The following is a 14,293-nucleotide window of genomic DNA, read 5'->3' on the forward strand; positions in this document are numbered from 1 at the left end:
TCGAACGCTGCTGCAATCTTCCCGCTCCAGCAGGCCGCTCTCCGCTAACGCCGAGGCTTTCTGGGATGAGGGCCGCGAATACCCTGCGACACTGCCCTCGCGCCGGGACCTGTCCTCCCTCCAGACGGGACCAGGACAGACCCCTTGGGGATGGCGTCTGGCTTGCAGGAGCAGTGCTGCTTTGGGTTGGTGCCGGGTGAGGACCGCTGCAGCCGGGGAACGCGGGCCGGCGCTGTGCCCGGGCGCGGGGGAGCCCCGGGTGCTCGGCGCAGAGAGGCGCTGYGCTTGGCCTTTTAAGATCGGAAAGGTTTTTGAACTGATGTTAGCTCTGGTACGCAAAGGAAAGCATACAGAAGGGCAATTAAAGTGTAAGAGCAAGGCTGGGTTTGCCTTTAATGGCTTGCAGCTGCAAATATTTTTCTGTCTTCCCTAGCCTGCTTGTAAGCTGCCTGGCTGTGTTTCTCATCCTGGCCAATGAGATTCCCATGTGTGTTGCGGGAGTGAAAACACAGAAAGTGAATAATCCTTCAGTTCTGCTCCTCGTGGCGAAGGCCTTTGAACTGCGCATCGCCGTGGCTCTGCTCTGCCAGGGACGGTATCGCCTCGCAGGGCAGCCCTCTGCCCCTTGCCTGCCCCAGCTCCCTTGTTYAAAACCCAACTTAACCTCTAGTAAAGCTGCCCGGGCACCAGCACGGTTCATCTTCAAGCCTTTCTGATCAAAGCCCGCTGCTTTTTCTTTTTTTCCCCTCCTTTCGCTGAGTTTTACAGCCATTTTCCCATTCTGATCCTGGTTTTCTGCCAAAAGTTCCACTCTAAAATCAAAAGGGGCAGTCGGTAATAGGAGGCATCTGTAACCAGCACGCTATTGCGCTGTCTTTTCCAAGGTGCCTGGGATTTTTAATAAATCGTGGGGCGTGGGGAGCTGRTTGGTTCCCAGAAGTGGGGAGGCAAAGCCGGGAACGGAGGAGCCAGCAAAACTTGCAGCGCAGCCCGGCGGCGGGCGTCCCGGGCACGCCCGGCCCCGCGCGGCCGCCGGAGAGGGCGGCGCTCGGCAGCCTCCCGGCTCCGCTCCAGCTCCGGGATCAGGTAACCGTAGGGAAACGCCGGCCCGTCTGATCCCCGCGGGCTGAGGGGGCTTGTTGCCAGGACCCGCGCAACGCCAGCGCAGGCTCGCTGCCTCGCATCCCCTGGACGGAGCTGGCTGCGGCCCCCGAGCGCCTCGCTCCGCGGGAGGACGGTGCAAATCCGGAGCAGGGACGAAGCAGCAGCGCGTTTCCTACCTCCCGGCGAGCCAAGTGCACGGAGAGCAGCTTGGCTTGGCTCACGCACGGCCCCCCAAGCAGGCCTCCTGCCTAGGGAAACGGGGGAGCAGCTTGTCTCTGTGCTTCGTGGGGGACCCGCAGCGCCGCGCCGCGCGCTCTCCGGCCAGGCAGGCCCGCTCGGCGCAGCTCTGTCCTCGTCCCCTCGCTTGGGAAATGCCAGGCCCGTCCTCGCACTCGGCGGCGGCGGCGGCAAACCCAGCAGGGATGGGCTCACGCGCCACGGGCRGGAGATTCCCGAGCCGCAGGGGCTGCGTCTGTGCCGGGCTGCTCCCCGCCGGGCAGCTTCCCTCCAGCCACGAGCTCGCCTGCCCGTCGCGGGGGYGGCCAGCAGCCCGTGCAGGGGGCGAGGGGGCCGGCGCTGGGGTGAGCCGCGGGGGTGCCCACGCAGGGGGTCTCCCAGCCCCGTTGCATGGTACCGGGCAGGCTGGGGGGGGGGTCCCACCAGTCCGGAGCACGCTGTAGGCTGCAAAAGCCACCAAGCCGGCTGAGACCCAGAGCCGTGCGACCCCTGCCCTCCTCCGCTCCCTGGAGGGAGCGGGATTCCCACGGGAGGATCCGGGAGACGCAGCCGGCGCGCAGCGGGCAGGCAGCGAGCTGCCGTGCGCGCGCCGTCAAGGTGAGGACGGGCTGGGAGCAGATGGGACCTGCTCCGCTCGTCAAAGAGTTTTTCTGCTATTTATGCTAAGCGGTGGGAATGCTTCTCGAGCGCTTTGGATGGGGCCGTAATGAGGCCGGCCTAAATCTGCCAGCATTGTTTGTGCCGGACAATTAAAAACTCCCCCTTGCCGCATGAGGAGCCTCTGCGTCCCTGGAAGCTGCGCGGGGCGGCGGGGACGCAACAAAGCCCGCCTTTTGTCTCCCGCTCCTTTGAACCTTCTCAAAGACCCCGTTCCAAGGGGTGTCTTTTGTTTTCTTTTCAGCGGGACTGAACCCAGAACCGCCTGTTGTTTAGCAACACAGAAACGTGACCTTAATTGACTCCGCGCTCCCGGGCGCACTGCGTAAATCACTCCCGGCGCCGCGAGAAATTTCGCGGCGGTGGACCCCAGCTCGGGCGCGGGGACGGTAACCGCCGGCCCGGACCTGGCCGCCCACGCCCCGGCTTCGAGCTGCGAGCCCCGCGCGGCGCGCGTCCCCGCGGGCCCTGCCCACGCCAGGCGGCCCCAGCCCCCTCCGCTTCCCACGGCACGAGGGTTTCCCTTTCCCGGGGGAAGCAGCGGAGACCGCTTCCCTCTGCTCCTCCAAACCCTTTTGCAGCCCGGGCCTCCTGCTTGGGTTACAGCGCGCCGCGCTGGCAGGACGCTGCCCGCCTTCCCCGGGATGCACCGGGTTAAGTTTTATTGCAAGATAAATTAAACGTGGCGAAAACRTAACAAATCCCCCTGCGAATGTCTGACACGCACTTAGGCAGACAGCCGATTTGTAGGATGCCGGGGGGGGGGCGATGCATTAAAAGATATAATTTGTGGTCTCCCGAGGAGAGGTTAAGGGCCGGGAGCACGGCTCCCCCTGAGCCGCCTCCGTCTCTCCGCGTCGCCGGCCCCAGCCTTCATCAGGTTACCGTGCCAACCCGCGTCTCGCCAGCCCCAYGCGCCTTCCAACGAGGCCAAACGTGCAGGCAAATATCTAGCAGCAGGACGCCGGCGCTCCCCTGCGTGGCGGGGTGAAGAGTACCTGCGTCAGCCCCCCCGCCATCTGGAAATAAAATTAATTTTGCGGATTCCCGGGTGCCGGGGAGCCGAAGCTCAGGCACGGCGCCGCGGCCGGGGGCGGCGTCGCGGAGTGAGGAGCCCGCGCGCAGCGAGCCGCCGGCGCAGAGGGGCCCCGGGGCCGGCCGGAGCCGCCACCACGGTTTGAGACCCCGACCCCGCAGCCAAGCGGACCAGCAGGAGACACGCACCGACGGCCCAGGGCAGGTTACCTGACCCCGGCCACCCCCGTAGCAAAGACTCAGCTGTCATGAAGTTATGGCCAGAAATAGTTACTTGGAGGCTCTTTCCAGTGCTTGAAGCTTTGGGCAGCAGGTCCTCCAGCTTCTCGCTTGAGCCATAATTTTACCAAAACCTACGTGGACTTTGTGCATGAAGYGAGTCTCTCGCAGGCCCTCGGCCTCTGACACAGGCAGGCTATTAAGGCCACTGGAAAGGTTTCCCTTCCTTTCCCTTCAAAGGGAAGGCCYGAGAGCTGCACATCTGTGTAATGAGGTGCCCTGCTTTGGCACCCAAGCAAACCTTTGATAGAAATTGGAAGGAAACCACCCCTAGCGAGATGAGTTATTCCAGAYTGTCATCAAAAGTTTCTTGTACTTTATATTAAGATTAAACTACACCATTCCAGGTGATGATCGTGTGGGACATAATAGTGTCCATGAGATGGATGTGCAGAAAGCCCAGGGGAGCATGGTCTTGTTTTCTGCCTCTCCTTCTGGAGCTAATCACCCAGACTGCTAGAAATGTGTAGCAACTGGCCCCTGTTTTGCTTTTCCCAGCTAGATTAAACAGCTCTTAAGTACCTGGCCTGTTATTTCTGCCAAGGTACTTACACGCCAAGGTTCCTGTGACTGTAATCAAGCTGCCTCTTGATCTTCTTCCTGATAAACTAAATACACTGAGTGTCCTGCCTCTCTCCATCAGAAATGTCCTCAGCCCTTGCACCGTGTCCCAGTGGTTTCCCTGCCTCCAGCTTGGAGGCACAGTTTGCTTAGGTGATGCCAAATCTCTCCTGGCTCCTCCAATATAGTCCTTACCTTTTGGCAAAATAGCAGAAACTGAAGATTTTACGGAGAGCATCAGTGCCACATCTCATGGCCAGGGTGGCTGGACAAACCACCGGGATCTTTCTCCCTTCACTAATACAAATCCCTCTCCAAAGCTTTGGGCAGCTCCTCCTGCCCTCTCACCCCATGTCAGATATTGCTCTGAGCACCAGCAACACTCAAATCTCCCTCCAGGAGGCAGAGACAGGGGACAGTGTGGTCAAGGCAGACGGTCTCTGGAAGGTATGGAAGTCTTCAAGCAGCTAGGGAGGGATTTGTGAAGACCAGCACTTACCTTGGTACAATGTCCATCTTTTGACTGCCAAGTCCAGCTCTGGGCACACAGATGGACTCCAGTCCTGACTGCTGCCTTCTCTCTACTGTAGCAGTTGGTGGCCTACACTTGGCAGGCTGGAGAGGGGCAATCTGGGTGGCCACAACGGAGCTAGGAAGACACGTGGGCCCTTGGGCCAGGGCGTCATCGGAAGGAGCTCAGCCCTTCGTTCAGAGCTGCAGTGCGAGTAGCATCTGTAGTCTTCGCTGGCTCCTAAGCTGCTGTGCAGAGAGAAGAGCCAGATGGTCTGAATCACCACTGTGTTTATAAAAATAAAATGACACTCTAGTACTTAATCAAAGTAATCATTGATGTCTTTCTTTGACCCAAATAAAATGTGTTGCAGGTGTTTTGCAGATTGGTGCTAGTCCTTATTAACAAGTGTTTCCTGCACGGCAGGGAACGTCCCCAGGTCCCCGTTCCCTGCCCATGGCTGGCCCATGTGTGCTCACTGCCCGGGCAGAAAAGTGGCATTTTCTGGACTCAGGTCACTGCACTCCAGCAAAGAGGCTTTCCGCCGAGCCGCGAGCAGCACGTCCTGCCACCGGCACCTCCTGAGAGGAGCCTTCCGCTGCAGCCCCGTCCCATTGTCCGCGGGAGATAATTGGAGGGACGAGTGAAACGAGGGTGGAATGAATTCTCCGGCCATTCAGCCGGGGCGGGAGGCAGAAAGCTCGCTGCTAAGTGCCAAAGCGCTGAGGCTGCTGCTTTCATTCTGCGGCCAGAGAGGAGGTCTCCGGGGGCAGCCCTCTACCGAGGAGACTCTGGGGTTGAAATAACACCCGGCATCTGAGTTTTTACCCTTTCCATGCGAGTGTGCTCTGTAGTGCTGTCAAATACAGCTGTGCATGGCTTCCTCCCCCCCGCCCTGGGGTTTTGCAGCAGCCGGGTTCGGCACAGGACTGTGCAGCAGCAGGTCCCTCATCYGCCCCAACCTCCATGCTTGTGCCTCTCCCCCAGGCTCCAGGGCTGTGCTCTGACCCCTTCTCCTTGGCACTCAGCAGCACGACTCAGCTGGCCCAGCCCCGGCGCCCAGGGGCGGCATCCACCCAGGCCTCCCTTTTGGAAAGACACAGAGCGATGGAGCAGGGCGATGCAGCCCGGGAGCGATGGGGAGCCCTGGCTGCGCTCCTGCTGCTTCGCAGCCAYGCGCGGGGCTCCCTGAGCAGCTGTGTGGTCCGTGCCGCGAGCAGCCGGAGCCCTGTGGCCGGCAGCTCCTCCTCGCTCTCCCACGCTGTCCCGCCAGTAGCTTGCACTCTCCAGACATCTTGTATCATTTTGCTCAGCCCTTCGGCAGCTGCTGCTGAGCGCTTCGTGGTGTATTGCACACGGGGGTGGTTTTTCCCCCTCAAAAGTAGCTAGGCCTCTTCCAGCAGTGCCCAGCTGGAGTCAGGACACCCAGGCCGGGAGCAGTCCCTCAGGAAGCCGGCTGAGGCACCTCTAACCTGAGTTCATGATGCCCTAGCTCCCGAGAGAGTTTTCTGCCAGTTCACTCAAGCTGCAGAGGGAACCAGTGCCAGGAGAGCTGTCTGTCTGTGCTGGGGTCTGTCTGCTCCTGGCAGCCTCCCACACGTGAAGCCCCACAGGAGATCCCAGGGCTCGAAGGTGGTCCAAGGCCCAGCTCCCCTCCATGGGGCCAGGAGCTGCACAAAAGGAAGCAGAGATCCCTCCTGGAGCAGGAAGACACATGGGAGCAATGATCCTGTGCTAGAGGGGAGCACCCACAGCTATCAGAGTTGCTCCTGCCCTGACGTGCACCGATTCCAGCAGGACTCAGCTGTGCAGGACTGCTAGCAAGAGACAGCTAGGTATGGCGTCAGCCAGGGGCTGAGTAGCCCAGTTCTGCTCTCCTACCCCCGCCAGCATYGCTAGTGGGTGGGTAGCCAGCAGCAACCAAGGAGAAGTGGTGCTCTCTGGCTCCCTGCGCGGGCTGAGGGTCCTTGTTCGGAAAGCCCTCTTCTCTCCAGAGCGGCTTTAGTGTCTCGTTGGGCAGCAGGACCACTGCACAGCCCTTTGGTGGGGGTGCTGCCTGCTCCCCTGCAAGGGATTGCACCCCAACATGGGAGGGCCCCAGCATGTGCGCGCCCACAGCATCTCTCCCAATGCTTGGCCCTTGCCTGGAGGCTTTACAGGCGGAGGAGCCCCTGGAGCAGCAGGGGAATCGGTGCACCACCRCAGTCCAGGACAGTGCTCAGTCCCACAGGCGGTTACGGGGGACCCACGGCATCATCTTGCTGTTGCATGGTGCCAAGRGGAAAGGATGCTGCAGTGGCAGCATCTCCTAGCAGTGAAAGAAGGGAAAGGTGCCCACGGGCAAAACAAGGGTTCACATCTTGGGTGTGCTGCACACAGGGAGGAGCTCATYTTTTAACCACAAGCTAGCACCAAGCCCAGTGAGATGCTGGGAAGCAACAACCACCAAGGAAGCAAGTGTGGGTGCTGGAAGCAGGGCCGTGGCGAGGTGGGCACAGTCACCGGAGCAAGCACCCTCGCAGGACGGAGAGCCTGCTCATTTCACCTACTTATTTTAAGTTCAGACACTCTTTAAGCAAAGGCAGAAGCGACTCCCTCCCCTTCTTTGCCCTTCAGGATGACATGGTTTGAAACCTTGGGAGGGGATTTAGGGCTTTTGTCCCCAGCCCAGCAGACCGGGCGGCCRCACAATCAGCAAGCCACTGACAATTACAGACATTACAATTTTCTGCATCAGTGCCATAAACAAACAGGCAGCGGTGGGGCAGGGAAGCCAAGAGCAGGAGCACCCTGAATAGAAAGGGAAGACAAACAAGACTTTGTCCCAAGATTTAGACCAGGCCTCAGGCATCACCAGGGCTAAATACGCTTCCCCCCGCCCGGCGCACGGTGCTCAGACGAAGGCTCTCGTAATACCTTGGCTTAGCRGAGCTTAGCAGACTGTAACAGGCCCAAACAAGAGCCTTCCTGACCTCCTCTGGAAACGGCCCCAGCTAGCAATAAACTGGCTCCTGTGTACTTTGGGAAGGGGGGTCTCGGCGGGCTTTGACGAGGGCAGGGACGTTCAGGAGGGGCAGCTCCGAGTTGCGAAACACGGCCTGAAACACGGGAGGGTGGTGGCTWGCGCGGGCGCCCGGGGCCTCCATCAGCGCTGAGCGTCGCGTGGCTGCGCCGGGCTTCGCGCTCACAAAATCACCCCGACCGCGGAAAAGCCGGGAAGGGGGGCAGCCTGCGCCAGACGGCAAGGCGCCGGCAAGCACCCGCCCCCCGGGCCCCCCGCGTCTGCTGAGCGGCCGCGGCGTGGCACGGCACGGCATGGCACGGCACGGCACGGGCACCYGGCCCTGGGACGCGCCGCACCAGCGGAGGCGAGGGGCAAGGCGACGGGTGCGAATGCTAATGCTGGGCGCCACCAGATGCGGCACAGGGAGCCGCGACGAGGAGCGTACGAACGCCGCCTGATAAGGCAGACCTCGYGCGAGGTCTCCCGCGAGCACGGGCACGGGCCGAGGCAGCGCCAGCCCTGCCYGCGCGCAGGCGGCTCTGGGCACGGGGCCGGGCACGGAGGAGCTCCRTCCGTGCCCAGCCTGCCGGGGCTGGGCACCTCGGGTGAAGATGCTCGGGCTCGCGCAGCTCCGCGAGGGACCACCTCACACGCGCTCGCTGGACATGGAGACGCGGCTGGGGCTGGGGGCTGCTCCGCAGCCCGCTGCGGCAGGTGTGTTTAATCTTACCGAAGCGGAGCAAGGCGAGAGGCCAGGCAAGCTTCAAAGAGCGAGCGCGGCAGCCCTTTGAGCTCCAGCCTCCCTCCCCAACGCGGGAGCAATGGCCTTCGCGGGACGCTTCCCGGCCCTCGCTGCGAAGCTGGCTGAGCAAACACAATGCAGCGCAGCCTGCCCGGGAGCTGGGGGCACTTCCAGCCGCTTAAGATAAACTTCATTATGTTCCTGAAAATAGAGGCAAGAATGTATGGCTGGAGCCACGCTCAGGTGGTGGCTGGGTCCAATGCCAGCAGAGCTCCTCTGTCTTGCCAGGTGCACGCTAACCTGCTGCTATGAAAGAGCCAGGTCAAGGCGATAGCAGGTCCTGCTGGTGACCATCCACGTGTACAGCCAGCATGGGGAGACACGACATAGGCACCAAGCTCTGGTGGTGGTTCAGTACTTGTGCTTGTCTGTGTTGAGTGGGTCCTCCACCTCATCCTTCTGGATACACATTGCCAGCAAGCTCTCCCCATCTCCATGCTCACCTTCTCCAGGTACTTCCAGACCACCATCCTGCCCTGCTGTCACTGGCTAGCAGGCTGCTCATGAACGCATCTGCAGGCTGGCACATACATACCCAGTAGCATTTTACTACTTGCTCATGTCCACACTCTGCTCTCCTCTGCCTGTTGCCACTTCCATTCACTTGCTCTTGTTCATTTGTCCCTCTCTAGCAGTGAGGTGCCCTGCAAGCCCAGCTCCTCACCCTGGAGAGGCATGACTGGCTAAGCTGGTRCACAGCCTAGCAGTGCCAGCTCAGCTCAGAAACCTCTGGGGAGAGACAAGCCTGCACCGAGAGCAAAAATCACATGCGGGAGAAGGTGAGTCAGGAGCCTGCAGGCTGGTGACATCTGCAAGAGCAGGTCTGGGTGCTGATGGCACTCCTGAGCCCTGGAAATGTGGTTAGTGGTGCTCTCCCCTACCTAGGCATGGCCACCTCAAACCCCATAGGGTAAAGGTGACTCCCAGAGCAATTCCCTGGACAGGGTTGCTCTGGTGCTCCTGAACGGCAGGAGACCGTGCCCAGCTAGCAGGTCCCACACTTCCTGCAGGCCTGTCTTCAGGAGCGCTGCTGGCCAAGGATACCTGGAGCCCAGGATCATAGACAGAGCCACAAGCATAGGGCTGCTGAGCTTCCCAGGCCCTCTGGGGGCTGCCAGGACAGGAAGCTCCCTGTGACCTCTGCCTGCTGCTTGCCCTTACTCGCAGCTGAGCACAGCAGGGAAGCCAGCAAGCGCCAGTGCTGTCTGCAAGCACAAACAGCTGCTTGGACCCTACTCAAAAACACCAGCCTAGGCTGTTCAGCTGCCAACCCCTCTATTTCAGAGTGCAATAAAAGCTAAAGGCTAACTAAAAGAAAGTTGTCCTATGGGAAGGGAAGTGTGGAGCTCTGCTCTGTAGGATGAGCCAGTGCTGGCCCCAGGGCAAGGAGCAAGGCTTGGCTGCAGGCAGAAGGGAATAGTCTATACCAGGAGCCTGCTAGCTCCTCACCATGAGACCCTTGTGTGACTGCCACCACCAGGGCCCTCCCAGTGCCTGCAGAGATGCAGTGCMAGAGACAAGGTCTCCAACAGACCTGTCCAGGTGCCATACACAGGACCAGCATGATTGGGAATGCAGCCTTGTGGGAAGGTTTGTCCTGGTGCAACATCATCCCAAAGCTCCCTGTCCCCTTCCCAGCTCATCTCCTCCCCCAGCAGCCACAAGGATGCACTCGTAGGTCATTCYCCTCATGAGGATGCATGTGTGGGCATGTGCCAGCTAATGAGGGGCYAGACCCCATGCCTGAGCTATGTCTTTGCAGCTGCAAAAGCACCTGGGACCAAGTACTGCAGYGGTGCCCATGAGCACAGTCCCATCAGTTGTGGCAGAGCCACCCTAGTTTGCACCAGTAAGAAACCTAGCCCACTGGATTCTTGTCTTTGGAAGCAGAGCCCTGAAGAACGTGCAGGTCTTTAGTGKGTAGCAGGGATGGATACCACACCAGGCACTCCAACTCACACCGGCCGCTCAGCTATTGCTCTTCATTTACATGCTGTAACTAAACCTCTGCATGGAATGGGCCATGTGCTCTCCTCCTGCCCATAAACTGGATTAATTTCACTGCCAGGGACAAATGTAGGTTATCTTCCAGGGTCTGGAGATGAACATGTTGCTGACGGAGGCAGGGATATGGCTAAACTTGATGCCAGAGCTGCAAACGTGCACCCCATATGTGCAGCACCTGGCAGGATCAGAATGCTTTGGTCCTAYCTTGTTAGCTGTCAGCCTTAGTAAGGATGTTGCTGGAATCAGGCCCAAACTGCCTCCCCTGTTTGGCAAATGCACTCTGCACGACAAGACTGCCAAAAGAGACGTGCATTTTATGTGCGCCTGKGATGCAGCAGGGCTGCTGGAGTGAGCACCAGGCAAGAGTCACAGCTGTAAGATTCAGCGTATGTCTCCAYATCCTGCTCCCTCTCTTGGTACAAACACCGTCCAGATTTCCAACGTCACAGAGAGACATCAGCCAGATTGCTCTATGGTTTCAAGAACTCATAATGTTTTCCAGAGAACAGGACTACAGCCCATCTTTTGTAGCAGTGAAAGGTGTTACAGTTCAGGAGAGATCGTGGACAGCCTCAGCTCGCTGCAACACAGAACACAAAAAAGCCAAGAAAGCACAGGGCATCCTCGGAAGCGCAATTGAGAGCAAGGCGTGGGGCACCCTGGTACGCCCCCAGGCAGAGCATTATCTGCTGCTCTGGTGCCCATGTCAAGTTGACCCAACCGAGAGACCGCTCAGCCCTTGCCTGCCTCCAGCAGCCCTGTCTGGTGCTCTTGGTTAGCAGCAGGTCCCAGCTGTGCCCACCGTAGTCCGGCCGTGCCAGGCAGAGAAGGGTGAAGGGCCAGTGGCTGGGAGTTTTGGACATAGTCCTGGCTGATCTAGCCCTGCACCCCTGGTTTTGGGAGGCCTTCGTTTCTGGAGACAGAGTGTGGCCCTGAAAGCCAGCTCAGCTCTGTGCTCCTGCATGCAGCACTGTCCGGACAAGAGACATCACGTTTATTCTGGTTTTAGCCCTGATTTCTCTTCACGCTTGGCTTTTTTGGCAAAGCATCCTGCAGGCCAGCCTGTAACAGGAGCGTGCAGGCAAGTTAGGCAGACACACAGGGGAGGCCTCCAGCATGGGGTCTGCGAACGCTAGAACGCGTTTGGGCAGAGCACGGTCTCTGCAACTCATCTCTACTCTGGCACAGCTCCCGGCATCCCATTCTGAGAGCCTTCCTCCTCCTCCTCCTCCTGGCGCTGTCACGGCTGCCCAGGCAGCCGCGTCCCTCGCAGGGAGGCACGGCCGGCAGCGCTCCYGGGCCAGCACAGCTGCCGCGGCGCAGGGAGAGCTGACACCCCGGGGACGGCACGAGTCCCGGCTCGGGGGCACAGACCCGGCAGAGGCCCTGGTCCAGGGGCTATTTTAGGGCTGGCTTTCAGCAAGATGATAGACAGCAACAGGCTGAATTGGAGATGAGCTGCCTTTCCTTGGGACGGGGTGGCGGGAGGATGCAGAGACGTGTGTTTGCCTTGCTATGGGGGGCCAGGGTGGGACAGAGCTGCTAGATGTTTTGGGGTGCTGGCTGGGAGCCGGGTGGCTCCAGGCTGCGGTGGCCCCAGCTCAGAGACATGGCACATCCCAGCCCCACAGCATGGTCAGGGGTCTCAGGGACCCCTCTGGGTCACGCAGCCCGTGCTGCTGTGCTGGTGCGAGTGCGGCCCAAGGGGGGCAGGCCCATCGCAGGAGGGCTGCTTTTAATCAAGTGAGAYACTGCCTTCTTACAGCTGAAACGATGGGGAGTTTGGGTGAGGAGCGCTCTCCTCTGCAGTCGAGCTCCGGGTGCTTTCTTGCCACGCGGCAGCAATTGATGGGACGGGACCGGGGAGCAGCTCAGCGACTGCTGGCGGCTGTTTGCTCAGGCATTAGTGCACCCTCGATGTCAGGCTGCTCCGGCCTGGGAAGGAAAATCAGGAGGGAGAGCCTGCTGGTGCTCCCGAGGTCAAGCAGTGGCTCACTGCACTCTGCTCTTGCTCAGCCCTTGCGAAGCCAAAAAGCAAAGCAGGGGTGAGGCCAATCACCAATGAACCGGGTTCAGACAGCCCAAGAGCCCCTGGGAATCGAGGAGTCCCCAATCCCCCAATTAAGCAGGGGGTCTGGCCTGGCTCTGCCTCCCAGACGTGGCCGGTGTCGCCCTGGGCGTGCCGGGCCTGCGAGAGGGGTGGGGGGAAGGYGCTGGCTGTGCCGTGCCACCAGTGTTTGCTCTCTTCTGGCCCTAGGGTGCAGCCCAGGGCTCTTATCTCACCAGGTAGATAAGAGTTAATGTCCCTGCAGTTGTGCTGAGCTGGCTCTACTGGCAATAAACCCAGGCTGGAAACAGCTTCCTAATCATTAAAGATTACAGATAGTCCCACCTTCATGTCTGTCCTTCAGGAACAGTACTCTGCCCTGAGCTGCCACCTCCTCCAGCCCTGGCTTTCTCCAAACCCTTAGAAACTGCCTGCAGATGAGTGCTGGGGCACAGACCCCCAAATGGTCCCATAGAGACTGCCAGCACCCTGGAGAATGCTATGGGAAGGGGCAGCTCCCCCAAAGTCACCTGCTTGAGTATCTCCTGGAAGAGTGGGATTGGGTCCTAAGTTCAGAAGGTGCTACAGGATCCCTGAGTCTTCATGCAAGTGCTCTGCCCCACCACCCTCCCTGCTGCAGGCTGGAGTCCCTAGGACAAGGCTCTGGGGGCTTCATCCAGGGCTTTTACAGAGCCGCTGTCCCAGAAGAGTGACCTTCCTGCAGGGACAGACTGGCTATCCAGCACAGGCTCATCTGGCCCAAAAGCRGCAATTCCCTGGCCCCTATCAGTGATTCCCAGTCTGCTGGGCTCCTTACTGCAGTGCAGTAGATGGCCACGCTCTGCCTTAGCCAAACAGCCCCCTGCAATGGTCAGCCCTGTCAGAGCTCCTTGAGTTGGGGGGCTGCCCACCCCAAGTCTYTCCTGGGCAGCATTTCAAGATAGGGACAGCAGCTGAGGCCATGGTGGGAAGGAACAGATTCTTGCAGGAAACCCAAGGGCCTATAGGTGCCCCACAACCAAGCCAAAGAAGTGTAAAGGCGAGAGCCTGGGGACGGGGGAGAGATCCCTCTCCTTACCATTGCCAGTGAGCCCTGGCACCCACCACAGACAGCTGCTCACTCTTGCGCTTCTTCCTCACTGAGGCAGTAGCAGGAGGAGAGAGGATTCCCCACATCTGCATGTTGCATGCCTGAGAACTCCTTCGTTGGCAGTCCTCGGACGGCAGGGGACTGTGAGCACCCAGCAGGACCTGAGACCAGTCTCCATCCAACCAACAAAGTACTCTGAGGCAGAGAGAAAGCAGGGAGGACCCCTTCCTACAGCAAGGACGATCGTGTGCTGAAAGTGAGCAGCAACAAGTCAACAGTGTTGCTACACCTTAGCCCGCRAGATGGTTTGTCCAAGTGTTTCCTTGCGTCTGCAGCTACTCCTGCGTGCTCCCTCTTTCCATCCATCCATCCCCATCTACTCATGGCCCTGGATTGTTTGCTTGCTCTCTCCATGCCATGCAGCATCTGCACCAGCCTCCCCACCCTGCCAGCACGCTGGACTCGCACGACTGGGCCTGCTGCCGCTGCTGTGCTCCAGCGCAGAGCCACGCTGCGGCCGTGCCACCCGCTGTCCTCGCAGCACTGCGGGACGTCACTCCCCAGAGAGCGGGGGAACTGCTCCTCCAGCGAACGTGCCGGGGAAGGGGAGAGGCGCCCAGCRCTCCCCAGCTGCGTGGCTTCCCGGTGCACTTTGACTCAGCTGGGAACGCCGTCCCAAACACCAGCTGATGGCATGGCCGGCCACAAATGTTTAATGAAAYGGAGCAGAGTCATTTGTCTGGGCTGACCCCATCAGGAAGTCTGCGCTCCGCAAAACAAACCAGGCTTTTGTTTGACTTGTTTTAAGTAAAACACATGTCACCCCTGTAAATCACAGGTCCCCTTCCCCACCCTGCCCCGGGGGCAGCGGCAGGGCAGAGGACGGCGCTGGCCTTGGGGTGCCGGCACACGCCGGAGGAGCTGGCTCCTGGGTCACCGCGGGGTCTCGGAGGAGCTGG

The sequence above is a fragment of the Rhea americana genome, unplaced genomic scaffold (genome assembly GCF_003343005.1).
Source record: "Rhea americana isolate MKP2758 unplaced genomic scaffold, rheAme1 scaffold_14, whole genome shotgun sequence".
NCBI classification, from domain to species: Eukaryota; Metazoa; Chordata; class Aves; order Rheiformes; family Rheidae; genus Rhea; species Rhea americana.